General features: G+C 48.0%; 1 pseudogene; it reads right to left on the bottom strand.

Annotated features, from left to right (window-relative positions):
* Positions 1-18,647: 18,647 nt before the first annotated feature.
* LOC121459993 lies at positions 18,648-18,870 on the bottom strand (annotated as a pseudogene).
* Positions 18,871-22,148: the final 3,278 nt, after the last annotated feature.

The following is a 22,148-nucleotide window of genomic DNA, read 5'->3' as shown; positions in this document are numbered from 1 at the left end:
ATTTGGGAGGTAGAGGCCGAAGGCTCAATAGCTCAAGGTCATCTTTTACTACATACTGAGTTCAAGGCCAGCATGAGCTAAATGAGACACTATCTTAAAGAAAAAAAAAACCCAGTTTCCATCAGCGTCCTAGCTCCCCATCAATCCCCAGCCTACACTTGCGACCACACAGCGCTGCAGCGGGCTTCCCTGTGGATTGTTCTCAAAGACCCCACTCCACCTGATTCGTGCCTCTTACAGAGCACCCTTTGCCCACCACGCCCACCCCAGTACAGTCATTTTAAAGACTAATCACTTCAGGCTCCGAGCCCTTCTATGGTGCGATCCCACGAACGGAGCCAGAGTCCTCCCCTACCTCCCCCCCCCCTCAAAGAAACCCAGACTCCTTTCTGCTGCAGCTGTCCTTCTGTGTCAGTGGTTCTCAGCCTCTGGGTTGAGACCCTGCCAGGGGGTCAATCGACTCCTTCACAGGGGTCGCCTAAGACCACTGGAAACCACAAATATTTCCATTACAATTCATACCAGTAGGGCTGGTGAGATGGCTCAGTGGTTAGGAGCACTGACTGGTCCTCCAGAGGACCAGGGTTCAATTCCCAGCACCCACATGGCAGCTCACAGCTGTCTGTAGCTCCAATTCAAGAGAATCTAACATCATTATACCAATGTGCATGAAATAAAGTTAAATAAAGTTTAAAAAAAAAAAACAATTCATACCAGTAGCAAAATGACAGTTAGGCAGTAGCCACTTAAACAAGGTTATGGTTGGGGGCCACCACAACATGAGGAACTGTAGTAAAGACCACAGCACTAGGGAGGTTGAGAACCGCTGTCCTTCCTCCATCCCTTCCTCTCTGTCAGGCTCTGGGGACCGCAGCTCCCTCAGAAGCTCTGGCTCCACAGCTGTGGTGTCCTCCCTCATGCTCCTCTCTGCCTGGCTACCAGGAGGCCAGCCCTTGCCTATTGTATAGGAGGCCCCAGAGGTACAATGGTGGTCACTCAACAAATATTTGTTACATGAAAGGAATCCACCCCGTCGATGGCATCCCTCTGCCATTCACACGGTAGGGTGGTATACACTCACTCTCACTTGCAGAGGGTAATCCCATTTCTTTTTCTAAACAATAACTTCTCTCACTTTGCTTTTTTTTTTTTTTTTTTTTTTTTTTTAAATTTTCGAGACAGGGTTTCTCCATAGCTTTTGGTTCCTGTCCTGGAACTAGCTCTTCTAGACCAGGCTGGCCTCGAACTCACAGAGATCCGCCTGCCTCTGCCTCCCGAGTGCTGGGATTAAAGGCGTGCGCCACCACCGCCCGGCTCTCACTTTACTTTTATGTACATTGGTGTGAAGGTATCAGACCCCTGGAGTTATGCACAGTTGTGAGCTGCCATGTAGGTGCTGGGACTGAACCCAGGGCCTCTGGAAGGACAGCCAGTGCTCTAATCACTGAGCCATCTTTCTAGCCCCAAGAGATTACATTTCTTTTTTTTTAAATGATGTTTTCTTTTCTTTTTTTCAAATATTTATTTATTTATTATGTATACAATATTCTGTTTGTGTGTATGCCTGCAGGCCAGAAGAGGGCACCAGACCCCATTACAGATGGTTGTGAGCCACCATGTGGTTGCTGGGAATTGAACTCAGGACCTTTGGAAGAGCAGGCAATGCTCTTAACCTCTGAGCCATCTCTCCAGCCCCGAGATTACATTTCTGAACTCCCACTTAAGCTCAGAGAAAGGTGGCCAAGCCCTGATTCCTCAGAGCTGTCTCCCTGAGACCAGGGGCCCCCTGTGAGCCATCCGATGCGGGAGCCCTGAGGCTCCCCCTGTCACCTCTTTCTGCAAGGAGGTTCGGCCATGCTGGAGTGGTGTTGGCCTGGCTGCTAGAAGCAACCTCCTCTCAGCAGCTCCGCTTGTTCCAGGAAATCCAGACAGAGTTTCCCTCCTGGAGGCGCCGCCCAGAGGAACCCTCTAGGGAAAGACACAGCATTTTTGAGGAAAGGGGTGGGAGGGGTGTGGGAGAAAAAGTCACACACACAGACACACACACAAAAAAAAACCAAAACAGTGGTTGAGCCAGGAATGTGCCTGGGTGAACCAGAGCCAAGCCTCCTGTCACATCCACAGCTGTGCTGGCCAGGGCCCTGCGGGGGCGCAGGCGGGGCGGGTCAGGACAGGGGCAGGACACCAGCTGCCAGCCTGCTTCTGGCTGGCAGGGCTCCCTGCCACCATCCTGTGAGGAGAAGCCGTGGAATGACCCAACCACAGGTCAGAACACAGCCCCCTGACACTCCCTGGGCAGAAGGGCCCCGAGCCCCTCTCCGGCCTGTTCTCAATTTCATGACCAGTCTTGGAGAAGTGTTGAAACAGGGTCATTTTTCAACAAGGGCTGGACCAATTGGGTGAAGAACAGCCTCTTTTCTCAGTAGGGATTTTGACCCAAAGTTCCAAATTCAGGGACTCTGTGAACTTGGAGGCAACTTTGAAGCCATGAACTTGAAACAGCTTCTTGCACAGGGTTGTCTAAGTGAGACCTCGCAGCTTCTGAATGAGTGCAAACCCTAGCTGCAGTAAGGTGACGGGAACATTGTCAGGCAGGAGTGACACGCCAGGGGTCGGTTGCATCGCACGGGTGGCAGGTGGTGTGTACTGAGCTCCGACTCCTTTTCTTAAATTTGTTTTCGTGTTTTGAGACTGTTTTCTCTATGTAACAGCTCTGACTATTCTGGAACTCGCTTTGTAGACCAGGCGGGCCTCAAACTCATAAAGACTTTCCAGCTATGTGGCCTCGAGGCACATGGGATGGGCTTATATTGGCAAAGTTCACAGGTCACTATACTTTCCCATGAGGCTTTGTTGTTATTTTCCAAGAACTACAACTCCCAGAATCCCAGGAAGTTACCTGAACCTTGGGCAGGTGGGGCTTACAGGTTAATTTAGGGTCTAACAGAGAGAGCCTACCCCACAAAATGTTCTCTGACTTTGACATTGTGTACACCCACATACAGATACATACACACAATAAACAGTGTTTTTAATTTTTTGAGTTATTCATTTTATTTATGTGTATGAGTGTTTTGCCTGCATGTATGTCTGTGCACATGCCTGGAGCCCATGGAGTCCAAAGGAGTGTCAGATATCCTGAAACTGGACTTACAGGTGGTTGTGGATGCTGGAAATAGAACCCAGGTCCTCTGTAAAGGTAGCCCGTGCTCTTAACCACTGAGCCATCTCTCCAACCTCATAAATAAGCTTTTGAAGGTGTTTGCCCACCACTGTATCACTCATCCTCTTTAGTATTATCTTTAATGTTATGGTAATAAGGGCTGGGGGCAGACAGATTTTTGACAGAGAACAAGGTCTTTACCCAGCACCAAAATGCCAGCAAATAAATACACTAATTAAGTCCAAGTTTTCCGTCCTGTAAACAGACTCAGGACTTGCGGAATGCCACGAGATCCCAGCCATTAGCGTGGCCGTAATCCCTCCCCTGTCCTGTGCCGTCCTGCCCCACAGCGTGTCCTCAGAGGTCACTCTGCTCCCTCACTTCACTCAAGTCTTTGCTCACACGTCACCTCTCAGGGACACCTGCCCAGGCCATCCTATAAAGAGGAGATGTGGCGCATGCCTTTAATCCCAGTACCCAGGAGGCAGAGAAGGCGGATCTCTGAGATCAAGGCCAGCCTGATCTACAGAGCAAATTTCAGGACAGCCAGAACTACACAGAGAAACTCTATATAAATAAATAAACATAAACTAATAAAGTAAAGTAAAATAATATTGCAGGATGTGACAGTGACCTAGGCCTGCTTTCTCCACACAAAGGAGGCTGAAGCAGGAGGGTCATGAGTTCAAGGCTAGCTTGAACTACATACATAGCGAGACCTTATCTCAGAAGAATAATGAGGTGGAGGGAGCTGGAGCACTGGGTTCAGTAGTTAGGGGCGTTTGCTCTTGCAAGGACCCCAATTTAGTTTCCAGCACCTACATGGAGGCTCACAGTCATCTATAATTCCAGTACCAAGGGATCCAACTCTCTCTTCTAACCTTCATGGGCACCAGGAACACATATGATATATAGACATGTCCTCAGGCAAAACATCCATACACATAAAAATAATAATGAAATGATAAAATATTTTAAAGTTACATTATTTTAAAAATATTTGTTATTATTGCTTTCGAAAACAGGGTTTCCCTGTGTATCCCTGACTGTCCTGGAACTTGCTCTGTAGACCATGCTGGCCTTGAACTCAAAGATCCACCTGCCTTTGCCTCCTGAGTTCTGGGATTAAAGGTGTGCACCACCAGGGCCTGAGCCTCATGCAGGTCAAGCAGCCAGGTAAGCACTGTACCACTGAGCTAGATCCCCAGGCTTTTTCTCTTGTGGTTTTTGTTTTCTTTTGTTTCAACTTTATTTCTTATTATTGTGTATATAGTGGTTGTATGCAGCAAGCAGAAGACAATTTTCAAGAACACGTTCTTGTTCCAGGCATAGTAGCACACACATTTAATCCCAGTCAGTGCTCGGGAGGCAGAGGCAAATGGATCTCTGTGAGTTCAAGGCCAGCCTGGTCTGCAGAGCAAGTTCCAGGAGAGCCAGGACTGTCACACAGAGAAACCTGTCTTGAAAAATGAAGGAGGGAGGGAGGGAAAGAGAGAGAGAGAGAGAGAGAAAGAAAGAGAGAGAGAGAGGGTTGGCAATGGCAAAGTGGCTCATGAGTGGAAAGGTGCTTACTGGACAAAGTCTGAAGATGGGAATTTAGTCTCTGGAACCCATAATGAAAGGAGAAAACTGACCCTGGAAATTTGCCCTCTGTCTTCCATACTCCTGCTGTGGTACCCATTCTCTGTCTCTCTCTCTCTTTATTCTCTCTCTCTCTCTCTCTCTCTCTCTCTCTCTCTCTCTCTCTCTCACACACACACACACACACACACACACAGAGGCACACCACTAATAATTAATACGTTTTTTAAGACAGAAAATCAAACTCAAAAAAAATGAAAAGGAAAACAACTAGGTGACGAGGTGTCCCTAGACGAACCCCCGAAAAGCAAGCACTGCAGACAAACCTCAGTGCCCTGGAGTTTGTGAAGAATACTGTGTGGAACAATACTGATGTCTGTTGGTGTTTGTCTCAGGGGACACACAGTAAGTACTGATAAAATCCCCATTCCTTCTCTGGAACCCACAATTAAAGGGACAGACAGAGATACACACAAACACTTGTAAGTCTACCAGAGTAGACTACGAGTTTGAGGTTCCATGCTGCACCAGGTGTGAGTCAGGGCTCAAACCTGGGACAAGCAGCTGAGGTGGGTGCCAGGTGCTCCCAGCGTCTCTCAGTACCTGATCCAAGTCACCCTACTCTAAACTCCAGCTCAGGCGCTGGGCTGGGCCTTCCCTTCCCCCAGCTTTTCTGAGTCCTATGTAACCTAGCCATTTTGGTTACACGGTCTTTTTGATGTCTTTGCCTCTTGGTTCCTGGCTCCCCCCGCTTCCCTACCCCTCTCCTCACAAGGCCTGGTCCCATCTACCCAACATGTCCATCCTGTACTCTCCCAGATGCCTCTGTGCCAGCTGTGTTCCCCCTCCTGTCTATAATAAAAGCTCAACCCTTGAGCAGTGTTGTCCTCCCTTCCTTTTCTTCACTCAGCCTAAGGCTCACTCCTGTAATCTGAGTACTTTGGAGGCAGAGGCCACAGATTTGGGCCACCCTGAGCTACACTCTGACATTCTTAGCCTGCTTGAGCTACATTTATTTCTTTTTTTAAAAAAAAAATCATATAAAGAGTAGGTACAGATGGTGCATGCCTGTAATCCTTAAGAGATGGAAGCAGGACAACCAAGAATTCAAAGCCAGACTCAGCAACATAGCAAATCTGAGGCCAGTCTGGGCTATTTAAAATCCTGTCTTAAAAAACAAACAAACAAACAAATAAACAAACAAAAACTCAACACCCAAGCACAACAATAAAATCTGAGCCAGGTGAGTTCAGGAGTTTGAGGCAGGAGGGCTAATTACTGCAAGTGTGGAGCCAGTTTGAGACCAGATTCAGAGGCTCAGTGAGACTTTGCCTCGCAATAAATAAATATAAAAATATGCTTTTAAATCCTTGCTTGTGTGCTGCTCTATAGAGAAGCTTGCACCCATGCCTTCAGTGTGCATCTTCCTTTAATGCCTGTCTGTAAATCTGGATTGAAATCCCACCCACCCATCCCCACCCCACCCTGCCCTAGACAGGGTTTCTCTGTAGCTTTGGAGGCTGTCCTGAAACTTGCTCAGTGGACCAGGCTGGCCTTGAACTCGTAGAGATCTGCCTGCCTCTGTCTCCTGAGTGCTGGGGTTGAAGATGTAGTCACTCACCGCATGGCAAGTAGGTGTGGACTGCTTTGAACCATCATGTGAGACCTTTCTTTTGTTCTAATTTCATCTGGGCTAGGTATTTAGGCTGTGGGCAGGACAGCCACTTGATTTGATTCAAAGGCTATCACTTGCTTACTTTTTTTCCACCCCCGTCTCTCTCGTTTTTTGAGACAAGGTTTTTCTGTGTAACAGTCCTAGCTGTCTTAGAACTTGCTTTGTAGACCAGGCTGGCCTTGAACTCACAGAGATCCTCCTGCCTCTGCCTCCCAAGTGCTGGGATTAAAGGCGTGTGCCACCCCCGCCCCTTGAAATTCTTAATAAACTCCAATTTTGCTTTTTAAAAAATTTTTGTCAGCTAGATGACTTAGCAGTTCAAAGTGCTTGCTGTCAAACATGATCATTTGAGTTAGAATCTCAGACTCCACATGACAGAAGGCAAGCATTGACTCTTGTAATTGTCCTTTGACCTCCACCCTTGAGCCATGGCACATACGAATCTGCACACACGGACACTCACAGTAAACAAAAAAAATCTACAAAAATCCATATTTGTAAATTTTCGTAGTTGAAAAACAAAAGGACGAAGGCGGTAGAAGGCAGATGGACATTTGCCACTGCCGTGGACAGGACCAAAGGCAGCAGCCATGCTGCACAGAGGTGAAAGGCTTGAGGACAGCCACCCAGCCCCCAGCCCAGCCCTTGACACCTACCAAACACCTCTTCCTTTCGGTGAATCATGCGTTTGTGGGCTGAAGGCAGGGTTATCCCAGCCAGGAAGCCCTCCGAGTCATCAGAGTAGGCAGATCCCTGAAGCGGAAAAAACAGTCCTCAGAGGCTGGTTCGAGTCCCTGCCAGGCTGTGTGGTCTCGTATGAGCTGGCCAATGTCAGAGGCCAGACAGCAAACAGCTGCCCGGGCTAGAAGTCCTTGACAGCCACCAAGGCTATGAGGGGGATGCACCTGCAGACCCTTCTTCCTCAGGATCTCAAGGACACAGGCACCGACCCATAGACAGGACAGGCACGGGGACCTCCTGACCTAGCCTTGGTTGACCTGGCTATCCTTGATAGCCCCCAGGTAGATAGATATCTTTGTCCTCATTTACAGACGGGGACACAGGGGCTCAGAGAAAGGGAAACCATGCCCTAAACTTACATAGTCATTACATGTTTTGACCCTGGTCACTCGGAAGGCCACTTCAGTCCCCAGGGCACTTCTGCCCTGGCCACCTCAGCCGCTGCAGGGGTTCAAGGGTGGGGCCTGCTCCTTGTGCAGGCCTATTTTTAGAGTGTGCAACAGGGGCTAGGGGAGAAGCCAGGAATGACAATGGGGGGAAGGGGGTGGGGTTGCTGGCGACCGCCCCCGCACCACCAGCCGCCCCATTTCCTCGAGGAACCAAGCCGTGCACAATACAAGGAAAGCCGAATGGGGAGTGACAAGGGGCTCCTTCGGGAGGGGGGTGACCTGGCCCATCAGGGCAGCTGGGGGCCCAGGAGAGGTCTCGGATCAGGGGAAATGGACCATTAGTCCAACTGCCTGGCCCAGAACGACGGATCTCTCATACCCGACAGGCACGCACACACTTATCCTCACACGTCTTTGTCTCTAGCTGTCTCAGTGGTCTCAGGGGGACCAGTGACACTCAGTCAAGGGGTTGGTCCTCTGGGGAGGGTGCTCTCAAGGTCAAGCTGCCAATGGAAGGCCTTCTGTGACCCAGGTCAGACGGTGGCTCTTGTGGCCTTCTCTACCCCTCTTCCAATGGGGGTCTAGATGTGGCCCGCCAGGACCCAGCATAGCATTGGATGGGTGACGTTTCTGTGTTTTCTCTTCAAGTCTCCTGCTCCTGCCCTGCCAGCCACACAGACACAACCCTCCAGTGCTCTCCCCATCTGACCTCCATCCTGCCCTGTGCCGCAGCAGTTCCTCTACTGCTCCATTCTCTACTGCTGGAACACAGAAAGAAAGCCAAGCGACACGCTGGCCTGCGCGTGCACCCTTGCTACCAAGCTGTGTGCTCAGGACATAAAGCCAGTGACGTTCCCCTCTCCCTGGAGACACCCCCTGTCCCTCAGCCCCCACCCCTGTCCAAGGAAAAGTGATCCCTTTGAACTTCCTTGAGTACAGAGAACTTCATTCATCTCCAGTTTGGGGAGGAGAGAACAGATTCCGAGAATGGGATACAGCTTGCGGAAGATTTGAGGCAGCCCAGGCAAGTTCTACCTGGGCCTGGGGTTCCTAGCTGTGTCACATAAGGCCATGCTCGTCCTGACTTTCCAGTCTGAAACACTCCATGGCAGAGATAGATAGGTTCCCCACCACAGAGCCTTAGCCAGAAGATGAAGGGGGTGGTAGGGGTGGGAGTGTGGAATGCAAACCCAGGCAGGTGTTGGTAGGTGGCCACACAGCACCAGCTGGGGGATGAAGCCAGAGGTCCAGACGCAAAGCCTGAGCAGCTGTGAGACGGTTACCCCACTCTGGGTCCCACACAGCTGTCAAAGGAGCAGGCTGGGCTCCTCAGCCAGCAGCTGGGCATCACGGCCAGAGCTCAAGCGGAAAGCAAAGCCTACGGTGCATTTTTAAACCTGCATCTAAGAAGCCTCTGGAGCCAGGTGCGGCTGCTCAGACAAGTGATCCCAACACCGTAAAGGCTGAGGCAGAAGGATTAAGAGTTTTAAGCAAGCTGAGCTAAGCAGTGAGACCCTGTCTCAAAGCCGCCAAAGGCCAGGGGGTGGGGATGAGGTGGGGCTCAGAGGCACTCTGTATGAAAACTGTATAAAGCTGCTCGCTGCATAAGATGACAGGCAGAGTTACAGCCCGAGGATGCACGTAAAAAACACTGAAGAGCCAGATGTGGTACTGCACATCTGTAACCCCAGCACTCCTTCGGTGAGACAGCACGCAGAGACAAGAGAACCATCCAGAAGTTCGTCAGCCAGCTAGAAAGGGGTGCACAGCACAGCAGCAGAAACAAAGAGACCCTGCCTCAGTAAGTCAAGGACTGACACTTAAAAGTTGCCCTCTGACCTCTACACACATGCCAGGCTACACACACATGCACACACACACACACACACACACACACACACACACTAATTAATTAATTATTTTTCAAAAAGCGAAAAGGAAGGGCCTGGAGTGAGGCAGCTCAGTAGTTAGGTTCTTCTGCAGAGGAGTGGATTTGGTTTCTAGCACCCATACCAGGCAACTCATAACTTTCTCTAACTCTGACTCCAAGAGATTTGCTTCCTTCTTCTGGCCTCCGTGGCTCCTGCATGTATGTGCGCGCACACACACACGTAAATAAAAAAGTAAAATAATTTTTTAAAGTCAAAAGGGTGCCAGAGAGGTGGCTTGATGGACAAGAGAACTTGGCGGGTTCGGTTCCCAGCACCCACATGGTGGTTCACAATCATCTCTACAGCTCAGAGAATCTGATGCCGTTTTCTGACTTCCGTGAACACTGCACACACATACAGGCAGGAAAAAACCTTACGCATATAAAATAAATAAATCTAAAAAGATAATTTTAAGAACAGGGGCCAGTGGGGCTGGAGAGATGGCTCAGAGGTTTAGAGCACTGGCTGCTGTTGCCGAGTTCAATTCCCAGCAACCACATGGTGGCTCACAACCATCCGTAATGAGATCTGGTGCCCTCTCCTGGCCTGCAAGTATACATGCAAGCAGAACACTGTATATGTAATAAATAAATATATCTTTAAAAAAAAAAGAAGAAAAAGAGGGATCAGAGATATGACTTAGCAGGTAAAGGGGCTTGCTGTTAAACCTAAAGATCTGAGTTCTATCCCTAGGACCTACACTGTGGAAGGAAAGAATTGACTCCTGCAGGTTGTCCTCTGACCACCGTGTGGCATGTATCTGTACATGTACAAAATAAAATGCACTAAGCTTTTTAAATTAATAAATAAGGCCAAAAATTTGAGGAAGGGCCTTGCCCAAGGTTGCACAGCCAGCAAGATGAAGAAGATGGCCCCAGAGCCCATCCTCAGGCTGTGTCGCCCTAGGAGGGGAGCAGAGTCTCAGCTCAGCCTGCTGACTCTCTTTTCTTCCTTTGTTTCGCTTTGTTCATGCTGGCTAACACTACCAACTGAACCTCGTCCCCAGGCCTGTTTCACCCTTCCAGCCTCAAATGATCCTCAGCTCCCAGAAGCAGCTTGGGGTTGCCAGCTCAGCGTATTTGGCAGAGTTCAAGCCTGTCCTAGACATGTTCTGCAGCCAGTGCTGTGACCAGCTTGCTCCGGTTCTCGGCCCAACAACACGGGGCTCTTGACGACTTGTCGCTGCCTCTATTTATTCTTCTGCACAGAGAAGATTAAAATGCTATCTACCTAACCACATGGTTTTCTCTAGGGGTGAAGAAAATGTCTTGGAACCAGACAGAGATGTGGTTACCCAGCCTGAAGAGATAACTACACAACATCAGTTTGTAGATTTGTATGTGAATTTTGCCTCACTTGAAGCTGAAAGAGTGGAGGAAGACAGGGAGATGCCTCTGCGAGTAAATGGCCCCAGGGCAGCCCTCACTACCAAGCCTGACAACCTGAGTTCAATCCCCAGAACCCACACGGTGGAAGGAGAGAAATGACTCCTACATCAGTAAAAACTAAATTTGAAAGAAATGATTCCGGTAAGAGTGGACACAGAGAGAAAACTTCGCAGACCTGCTTTGAGGGTGAAAAGAGAGGCAAACATCAGGGATTTAAATCCAGATGAGCTGCTGTTGCCTATAATCCCAGCACATGGAAGGCAGAGGTTGAGCAGCAGAAATCTAAGGTCACTCTCAGCTACTCCGTGAGTTCAAGGCCAGCCTGAGCTATGTGTAATAATTGTTCAGTGTATTTTTTTGAGACTGGAGTCTCCTGTGGTCCACAGGGCCCTAGAACCTATTTGTATAGCTGAGGACAACCTTGAGATTTATCCCTCCCTTTTCCCCTACAATGCTGGGATTGCAGGTGTATGTTACTTTGCTCCCAAATCCACACTTTTTGCTTCCATTGTTCCTTAGTGCCTCTTGTTGAGCAAGGGCTGCCCTTGCAGACAGCCATGACAACTTTCTTGCCGGACTCTCACTTCAGCCCTGGCCTGCAGGCCGACATCTTCTCCAGACACAGCAGGAGAAGTAATGACAGAACCTATGTCAACTCAGGGGTGGTGGCCCACGCCTTTAATCCCAGCACTTGGGAAGCAGGGGCAGGTGGATCTCTGTGAGTTCCAGGCCAGTCTGGTCTATGAAGTGAGTTCCAGGACAGCCAGGGCTACACAGAGAAACTCTGTGACAAAACAAAAACAAAAACTCTAAAATCAAAAAAAAATCTAAGTCAACCCATATATATCTCAGGGCTCAAATTCTTCCCATCCCATAACTGAGCCTTGATGGTCTATACAATCAAAAGTTCAGGTCCAACCTAGACTAAAGTAAGCTCAAAGCAACTTAGTAAGTTATTGTTTCAAAAAAACCCATTTCTATTTATTTATTTATTTATTTTATGTGTGTGGGCATTTTGCCTGCATATGTGTCTGTGCAGAATGTGTGTGCAGTGCCTGCAGAAGAGGGCATCAGATCCCCGGAACCTGAGTCACAAACAGTTGTGAGCAGCCATGTGGCTGCTGGGAATCAAACCAGGGTCCTATGGAAGAACAACCAGTGCTCTTAACCACTGAGCATCTCCAGCCCCAAAATATTTTCTTTTTCTTTTTAAATAGAGGAATAGGGGGCCCAGCAAGCTGACTTCTTGGGTAAAGGTAATTGCTACCAACCCTGACAACAAGAATTTTATCCCTAGGAGTCACATGGTATAAGTCAAGAATCAACTGACTCCCTGCAGAAAGTTGTCTTCTGGTCCCACATAGGTCCATGGATACACTCCCTGCCATACAAATAAGCACAGGAAAATAGCTAACATTTCTACAGTAGCCTTTTTTGGTTTGGATTTTGTTTTTATTGTCATTTTCCAAGATGGGTCTCTCTATGTGGCTCTGGGTGTCCTGGAAATCACTCTGTAGATCAGGCTGGCCGTGAACTCACAGAGACCCATCTGCCTCTGCCTCCGAGAACGCTGGGATGGAAGGCATGTGCGTTAATATGGCCAGACTCTTACAGTGGTTTTTTTTTTTAAAAAAAAATATTTATTTATTTGTCACGTATACAATATTCTGCAAGCCAGAAGAGAACACCAGACCTCATTACAGATGGTTGTGAGCCACCATGTGGTTGCTGGGAATTGAACTCAGGACCTTTGGAAGAGCAGGCAATGCTCTTAACCTCTGAGCTATCTCTCCAGCCCTCTTACAGTAGTTTTTAAGACCCTGTATGATCCGTTGTAGACAGACTTTTCTGTCCAATCAGCCCGCTCCCCAATAACCACAAAGAGACTTAATATTAATTATAAATACTTGGCTAATAGCTCAGGCTTATTACTAGCTAATGCTTACATTTTAAACTAACCCATATTTCTTATCTATACTCTGCCACGTGGCTCAATACCTTTTCTCAGTATGATAAGCTCATCTCCTTCTCTCTGCATCCCCTGCTGATTCTGAGAACCTCCTCTTCTTCTTCCTCATGCCTCTTTTTTCTGCAAATCCTGCCCAACCTCTACCTGTCCAACTATTGGCCAGTCAGCTTCTTTACTAACCCAGTCACAGTGTTTCTAGTGTGCCTGCCTATCCTTTGAGGACTTTCTGGTGCTAGCTAGGCTGGGGACAGACAGCTATTACAAAAGAGGAGGCAATGTCATTATGGTAAGAGATGGGGCTTAGATTTGTCACCAAATACTTTCAGCAGCTAAACACTGTAGAAAAGGCTCTTGTTTTCATCTTTTTTCTTTTTAATTTGCATTTACTTATTTTAGTGAACACACACACACACACACACACACACACACACACACACACAGACATAGCAAGTTATGGAGGTTCAAGGACAACTTGTAAGAGTTGGTTATCTTCTCCCACCACATGGTTTCCAAGAGTCAGACTCAGGCCACCAAGTTTGGCAGCAAGAGACATACATGAATCAGGTGGGGTGGTGGTGCAGGTCACAGAGCAAGTGTCAGGACAGGCTCCAAAGCTACACAGAGAAACCCTGTCTCGAAAAAGAAGAGAGAGAGAAAGAAAGAGAGACAGAGAGAGACAGACAGAGAGAGAGGGAGAGTTGGAGAGACGGTTCAGCAGTTCAGAGCACTGGCTGCTCTTGTTCTTCCTAAGGACACAGGTTCAATTTGCACACATAAGAGCTCACGGCTGACTGTAATGACTCCAGACTCAAGGGATCAGATACCTTCTTCTGGCTTCCACGGCACCAGGCGTGCAGGTGTCACAGGCATACAAGCAGGCAAAGCATCCATACACATAAAAATAAAGTGAGAGACAAAGACAGAGGGGCAGACAGAGACAGAGATAACAGCAAGACATGAGTCAGACGTGAAAGTGCCTCTGGTTTCTGCCTCAGGGCTCCAACCCAAGAGTCTCAAAGATTGCCTGAATTAGTCTCCTGCAGATTCCTTGGACATGCAGACTTTTTTTCTTTCTTTCTTTCTTTTTTTAAAACAGGTCTGACAGTATGGGTCAGGCCAGCCTCTGTCTGTGGTAACAAAGCCAGGAGTCAACCATCTACAAGGCAGAAACACGACCCAGAGTCCCCACCTGGTGGTCGTACTCAGAAGTGCAGCATGGCTGGCGCCTGCCTGCTTCAATTATCCCAGACCTGGACCGTAGACAGGAAAGCAGCTTTAGGGTACACCTGACCCCTCTTCTCATTTGCAAGCACACCCACCCAGTGTAGGAGAGCTCAGTGGACATGGCGCAGTGTGGTCTGTCCTGTTCCTTGTTTCCTGTCCCTCACTCCCTCCTATCAGCTTCCACAGCTTCCTCGGTTTCTCTCAAGCACACCGAGCATGTTCCCACCTTCCGCTGCAGTTCTTTGCTGGTATCTCCATTCTGCCTCAACTTCTCTCCCGCCAATGCTCTCAGGGCTCAGTCCTTTGCTTCAGTCAGTGCTCTGCTCAAGTGCCACCCCCAAGAACTTCCCTGACTACACTCTGGACCCTGGCCAGCCCTATGACCCTTCTTGCTTTCTGCCTGCTGTTCTCATGAAACCATGAGCTACAGTAAGGCTGAGGTGTTGATCAGCCCGGCAGTGTTGCTAATGTAGCCAAGAGGCACTCAATACATGCTTCTGAATGAGTGACTTCCTTCTATGAGACAGTTATTGTTCCCTTTTCTTCCTCTGGATCTAAAAAGAACGACCTTGAACTTCAGGTCCTCCTGTCTTTGCTCTCCAGTGCTGGGATCGCAGGTCTGCACTACCACTCCTGGTTCATGAACAAACTATTTTGACTATAATTTAAAATTTTAAAAAAAGTATCTGGACCAGTTGTGCAAGCCTGTAATCTGTGTCAGAACCTGAGGCAGGAAGATCACAAGCTCAGGCATCTTGGGCAGCTTAGTGAGACCAGGCCTCAAAATGAGAAAGTAGAGTGGGAGATGGCTCATCGGGTAAAGTCCTTGCTGGACAAGCGAGAGACTCTGAGTCCAGATACCCAGGAAAGCCAGATGTGACAATGTGCGTATGTGACCCCAAGGGTGGACATGTGTCACTGACCAGCCAGTCTACCTGAACTCACAGGCTCCAAATTCAGTGACGAGATCCTATCTCAAAAAGTAAGAAGGTGAGCAGTAGAGGAGGACATCTGACGCTGATGTCTGACCCCCACATGCATGTACATACAGGCACACACATGAACATGTACATACATATGTGTCTTTTTTTTAACTCTTTTATGAGGCCCACCACCCAGCTCCCAAATAAATACACATGGAGGCTTATTTTTTCTCATAAATGCCCGGTCTTAGCTTGGCTTGTTTCTAGACAGCTTTTCTTAAATTATCCTATCAATCTTTTGCCTGTGGGCTTTTGTCTGTGTGTGCAGGCTCACGCAGGAACAAGTGTGGCTTGCACACCACTTTGGCTGAGAACTTCACTCACAAGTCACCACCATGCAAGTCAACTCCCTAAACCTCTCCAGACCTTGGCACCCACCACCCTCTTGTTTTGTGTATCAACGTTTGTACTGAGTTTTATTGTTTGGTTGGAAGAGTCACCCCAGCCGCTGACACCCCTATATTCCAAAGAGTCTGGAATGTTTGGGTGGGGGCTTCACCCCAGCTCCTGGCACCCATTTTGGAATGTTGGGTGGAAAGCTGCATTTCAAACCCCCCACTCTGGGAGTTGCCTCAGTCCAGACTCCACCTCAGAAAAAGGCCACCAAATGGTGACCCCTCCCCAGAGAGGGTCAAGAGACCACTCCCACAGGCTATTTAAACTGCCTACAGAGACCAAACACACGGTCTTTCTGGTTCTCCCTCCCCGCTTGGTTTCCAGGTCTTCCTCCCCAGGGAGTCTGAAGGACCACCGAGGAACGTTGGCACCCATTAAACCTAGGCTTTTTCTAATTCGGTTTGATTTGGTCTGATTTGGATTATTGCGTTGGCGGAGAGGGTTATCGGGCAGGAAAAACTTTACATCTATCCCACTTTTCTGTTTGCTCCTTGACATAGTTAGGGTTCCTATGACGGCAAAGAAACACCATGACCAAAAGGCAAGTTGGGGAGGAAGGGGTTTATTTGACTTACACTTCCAGATCATAGTCCATCCATCGTTGGAAGAAATCAGAACAGGAAGTCGAGCAGGGCTGGAACCTGGAGTAGGAGCTAATGCAGGTGCTATAGAACCCTGGACCGCCAGCCCAGGGATGACACCATCCACAATGGCGCAGTAGCTGATGCAGGTGCTATAGAACCCTGGACCACCAGCCCAGGGATAACACCATCCACAAGAGCCTGGGCCCTCCCTCACTGGTCAGTTATTGAGAAAATGCTTTACAACTGGGCCTCATGGAGGCATTTCCCCAACTGGGGCTTCTTCCTCTCTGATGACTAGCTTGTGTCAAGCTGACACACGAAATCAGCCAGGACACTCCTCAGACTCCTTCCCAGGCTTCAGCCAAATCCCTCTGGGTTGATGAGGCCACGCTTGCCCTTCAGCAGTGTAATGTGACTGAAAACAAGCAAACAACCTCACCAACAAACAGGACAGCTCCTCGAGTGGTGGCTTTGGTAAGAACTGACAGTAACACAGAGCCCCTGTGTCCATCATTTCCCAAAGGTTGCTTCCCATCTCTTCAAACCTCTAAAACCCCTCCTCCACTCAGCTGAACTTCTGGCTTCCTGTCACTTGGGGGAAACTATCTTGAAAAGGCTTTTTTTCCACAGGCTTCCTGCCCAATACGCTGTCTGTCCTTCTGTGGCCAGAGTGAGCCACCCAAGCTCACAGGCCAAGCCCCCAGCTCCACACCACAGCCCAACCCCTCCCATCAGGAATATCATTCTTGCTACTTGTCCCTCCCACACTTAGTTTCCTATCCTCTGAAGCATTCTCCATATAAAATGCACTGATATTTCTTGGTTGAGAGGACTATGTTGCCCTCTCTCTGCTATCCCATCCTCAGTGGGAAGGTGAAACTCTTCTAAGGTGATCTGTACTTCTTACTACTGCCGCACACCATCTTGGTGTTCTTCCAAACTCTTGATTTTTTTTTTTAAAGATTTATTTATATATTATGTACGCAGTGTTCTGTCTGCATGTGTGCCTGTAGGCCAGAAGGGGGCACCAAATCTCATTAGAGATGGTTGTGAGTCACCATGTCGTTGCTGGGAATTGAACTCAGGCCCTCTGGAAAATGCAGCCAATGCTCCTAACTGCTGAGCCATCTCTCCAGCGCACCCCTCTTGATTTTGACAAAGGACATTTAGAAAAACTATAAAATAGGGCCATGGATATAGCTAGGTTGGTCAAGTATTTTCCTGACGTGTCCAAGGCCATGCATTCAGTTCCTAGCACTGCATAAGCCAGATGTGGTAGCTTAAGTCTCTATCTCAGCAATCCAGAGGTGGAGAGCAGAGGACCAGAAGTTCAGAGCTCTGCTCCACTGTACAGAGTATTCCAGATCAGCCGAGGAGTCGTGGAACCCTGTCTTTAAAATAAGAAAGGAAGGAAAAGGAAAGTGACAAAATAGCACATGGTGAGGCTGAAGAGGGGGCTCGGTGGGTAAGAGCACTGGCTGCTCTAGCAGAGGATCCAGGTTTGATTCCCAGCACCCACATGGCAGCTCACAATCATCCCTAGTGACTCTAATCTCAGGAATCCAATGCCCTCTTCTGGTCTCCGTAGGCACTGCATGTATACGGTGCACAGACACCAGCACAAACACCTGTTCACAAAATAATCAAATAGAAAATTTTAAATAGCTCAAGAATCTTCAAATGCCCATTTCCCTGATTTCACCTTTTTGTCCTATTGTTTCTTTCTCCCTGACTATGACTTATTTATTATTTATTTTTGATTTTTTATATTTAGTGTGTGTGTGTGTGTGTGTGTGTGTATACATACCATTGTGCGTGTATAGAACCAGAGGACAACTTATAAGAATAGGTTCTCAGTCGGGCAGTGGTGGTGCACACCTTTGATCCCAGCACTCAGGAGGCAGAGGCAGATGGATCTCTAGATTTGAAGCCAGCCTGGTCTACAGAGCAAGTTCCAGGACAGCCAGGGGTGGGTGAGGGTTGGACTGATTTCTCTCCTTTTCCCATGTGGGTCCTGGTAGATCACCCTGAGCCTTTACAGTAAATTACAGATATGACTCTCATGCTGAAAACAGGCATTTATTTCCCAAGATGATAACCCACATTGGGAAGTTTTATTATCTAATATATGCATCTTATAAAATTTATTATCTAATATACACAGCTTATCAAATTTTCCCAGTGGTCACACTGATTTTTTTTCTTCCTCCCTCCCTCTCTCCTTTCTTCCTTCCTCCCCCAGATTCCTTTCTTCCCTCCCTCCATCCTTCCCTCCTTTCTTCCTTCCTTCCAAAACAGAATCACATATAGCTCAGTCTTGCCTCCAACTTGCTATGAAGTAGAGGATAGCCTTGAACTCCTGATCTTCAAGCCTCTACTTCCTAAGTCTTTTTTTATTACTATTATATTCTGTACAGACAGGAGTAAGTGTGAACATGAAACGTTTAAGATTTGATTTGTAATGTAACACCTCCATTCTTATTTAAATGTCAACTAAAAGACAAAACAAAACACACCAACCACTATGAAAACAGGCAGCAACTAGGGTTGTAAAAGAACAAAAAAAAACAAACTCTTCATAATCAAGTACATCCAAGTGTGAAGAGAGCTGCTCCTGGTGCCTTCACATCCTCCGCTTCTGCGTACTTATATACAGCACATAGTTTCCGCGGATGAACGCATCCCCGTACTTCTTCTTCAGCTTCATTTACATACTCATTCATCTGCTCCAGTGCTAAATTCATGGAGCCATCCACGCAGGCAAGGACCCCTCGATAATCCACCACAACCGGCCATTGGATGATCTGCTTTAAGAAGTCGCTAGGGGCTTGCTTCTGCAGACTCATTCTTAACAATCTTGGGAGGCAAGGAACTGAGTTCTAATCTCCTCTGCTACTTAATCAGCGGTGCAGCTGGTAACTGTCACCAGGTCACCTCTCACGGCTCCAGGCCACTATTATCTTTGTTGGTTTTTACTTTTGAGACAGAGTCTCAGTACATAGTCCAGACTGGCCCAAAACTTGCTATGTAGCTCAAGTTGGCCTCCAGTTTGCATCAATCCACCTGCTTCTGTTTCCCAAGGGTTGGGATTAAAGGTGTGAACCCCAGGCCCGACACACACTGTGTTGTCTTTTTTTTTAAAGACTATATTTGTTTATTATATTTAGTTTCCTGCCTGCATGTATGTATGCATGCAGGTCAGAAGAGGGCACTAGATCTCATTACAGATGGTGTGAGCCATCATGTGGTTGCTGGGAATTGAAATCAGGACCTTGGTAGAATAGTCAGTGCTCTTAACCTCTGAGCCATCTCTCCAGCCCCTGTGTTGTCTTTTATAGCAAGGGTCTGCAAGTCTTTCCTGACCTGGGATCTGGTATTGTCTGTAGTTGCTGTCTGCTTAGTCTTCTTCCTCTAGACCTTTTTCTTCAGGCCGTCTTTAGTGGATGCAGTGTCTGCAGAGCACAAACTGAACATCTGGAGGGACCTTACCCTTACACTTGTTACAGCTCCATCTCCAAACACAATCACATTGAGGGGTGGAGCTTCAGCTTTGCAAGTAAGAACACACGTCAGCTTACAGCTTCTAACATTACCTCTCTGGCCTGGGCTTATCTGCTAGGTTCTGACAGATGACTCTCCCTTCTGCCTAAGCACTGTCCTCGGACTGCTGGGAGTTAGACAAAGGTGACAGACCTCAGTCAGAGCTTCTAATCACACCCTTCCTGTCACCAGAAATGGCTTCTCTTGTGACTTGAAAATTCTTTCCATTCCCTAGCCAAAAACTTTAGGGTTATTCTCATTTCTTTTCTTTTTTAAAAAATATTTAGGGCTGGAGAGATGGCTCAGTGGTTAAGAGCATTGCCTGCTCTTCCAAAGATCCTGAGTTCAATTCCCAGCAACCCCATGGTGGCTCACAACCATCTGTAAAGAGGTCTGGTGCCCTCTTCTGGCCTTCAGGCATACAGACAGAATATTGTATACAAAATAAATAAATAAATATTAAAAAAAAAAAAGGCCGGGTGGTGGTGGCACACGCCTTTAATCCCAGCACTCGGGAGGCAGAGGCAGGCGGATCTCTGTGAGTTTGAGACCAGCCTGGTCTACAAGAGCTAGTTCCAGGACAGGCTCCAAAACCACAGAGAAACCCTGTCTTGAAAAACAAAAAAAAAAAAATATTTATTTTTACATGCGTGTGTATATGTGTGCACGTGTGTGCGTGTCTGCTTGAGACTATGCATACCACATGTGTGCAAGTGGTTACAGAGGTCAGAGGTATTGGATCCCTGGAATTGGAACTACAGGCTGTTGTGAGCCATCTGATGTGGGAGCTGAACTCAGGTCCTCTATAAGAACAGTAAGCACTTTTAACTGCTAAGCCATTTCTCCAGTGCCTTTCCTTTTATTGTGTTGGTTTCTGGGTTCTTGTATGTGCAGGTGGATGTGTATGAAGGTACAAGCGAACATGTGGAGAGGCCAGACGTTCACGTCAGATGTTTTCTACGATTTTTTTTTTTAATAGAGAGGGTCTCACAGTGTACCTTGGCTGGCCTGGAACTCACTATGTAGACCAGGCTGGCCTTGAATTCATAGAGCTCTACCGGCCTTTGCCTCCCAGGTTCTGGGACTAAAGGCAGGTGACACCATGCCCAGACCCTCAATTGCTCTTTTGTTTGTTTGTGTTTTGTTTTGGTTTGTTTGTCTTTGGACAGAATTTCTCACTAAACCAGAGCTCCCTGATTCATCTAGCAAGCGACTCTCCGGGATTCTCCCACCTCTGGCCTTTCAAGCTGGGATCACAGGTGTACACAGATGTGCCTGACTTTTGTGTGGGTGCTGGAAATCTGAACTCAGGTCTTCGTGCTTGCACAGCAAGCTCTTTACCCACTGAGCCCCACCGCGTAGGCAGGCTTTCTCCCAGCATGGTGCTGCTTAGCCTCTTTTCTTCTCTCACCTCCCCACACCTGTCTTCTCAGCCAACCCTTAAATGTTCACGCTTAAAGTATACTCAGGTTTTAATGTGGTTTAAACCCATCACTGCCTCTCATCTGAAGTAGCAGGGGCCTCTTTCCTGGTCTTGCTGGGTCCATCTTCATTCTCAGTCCATTTATTCCTCATTCAGCATACATAGTTAAATGGATAGAGCAGGAAAAACTGAAAACTGAGCCCTGGTCCTTCCTTTTAGGTCAAAGCCTTCCATATCTTCCCACCTCACTCAGAACAGAAGGCAGAGTGTTTACAACCGCCCAAGACCACACAGCATCCAGGCCTTTGTCTTCCCCCTGCTTGCTTAGCTCCGTCACCCTGTCAACTGACCGTTCTGCATCCCCAGCAGGCAAGAACCTTCTTGGGGTCCTCCCTCACTCTGCCCCCTCTATTGGGAGCAGTCTTCTCTTTGGCATGTCTCATGCAGTCTGCACCACCTCTCCTGGGCTCTGGTTCAGTTTCTTCTCCCCAGTGAGGCTCTGGTGATGACTTGGTTTGAAAGGACTCAGTGGCACTGCCTAGCCACCTTCAGTGGTGGTTTCAATAAGAATGGGCCCCAGGGCTCCTATATTTGAATATATGACTATATACTTGGCCCTCGGTTGGTGGAACTGTTTGAGAAGGCTAAGAGGTGTGGCCTTGGTAGAGGAGGTATGTCACTGGGGGCAGGCTTTGAGGTTTCAAACAACAATGCCATTCCCATCTCTGCGCGCCGCGCCCCACCTCCCTCTTGCAGATCAAGGGTGTAAGCTCTCAGCTACTGGTCCAGCGCCATGCCTGCCTGTTGCTATGCTCCCTGCCATGATGGTCATGGATGTACCCTCTGACACTGTAATTCTTTCTTCTGTAAGGTATGTTGGTCACGGTTCTTGGTCATAGCAATAGAAGAGGCGCTAAGACACCTCTCTGTTTCGCTTCCTCTCTAACAGTCACTAGTACCTGTTAGGCCATAAAACATTCAACACACAGAACCTGGGATCCATGGAATGAGAAAGCCACAGAAATAGACCTTACTCTGGCACTCCCAAATGGTAACAATCCACACTTACCACGTGCCAGTCCATGTAAAGGACTTTACTGTGCCCACCGAATCTAATGAGGTAAAAATCTACACCAGTTAGTGATGGCTGTCATAACACCT

The sequence above is a fragment of the Microtus oregoni genome, unplaced genomic scaffold (genome assembly GCF_018167655.1).
Source record: "Microtus oregoni isolate MIOR12 unplaced genomic scaffold, Mior012 000020F_ref0000438, whole genome shotgun sequence".
Classification (NCBI taxonomy): domain Eukaryota; kingdom Metazoa; phylum Chordata; class Mammalia; order Rodentia; family Cricetidae; genus Microtus; species Microtus oregoni.
Note: the sequence above shows the minus strand (reverse complement) of the source record. Positions and strands in the feature narration are given on the sequence as shown.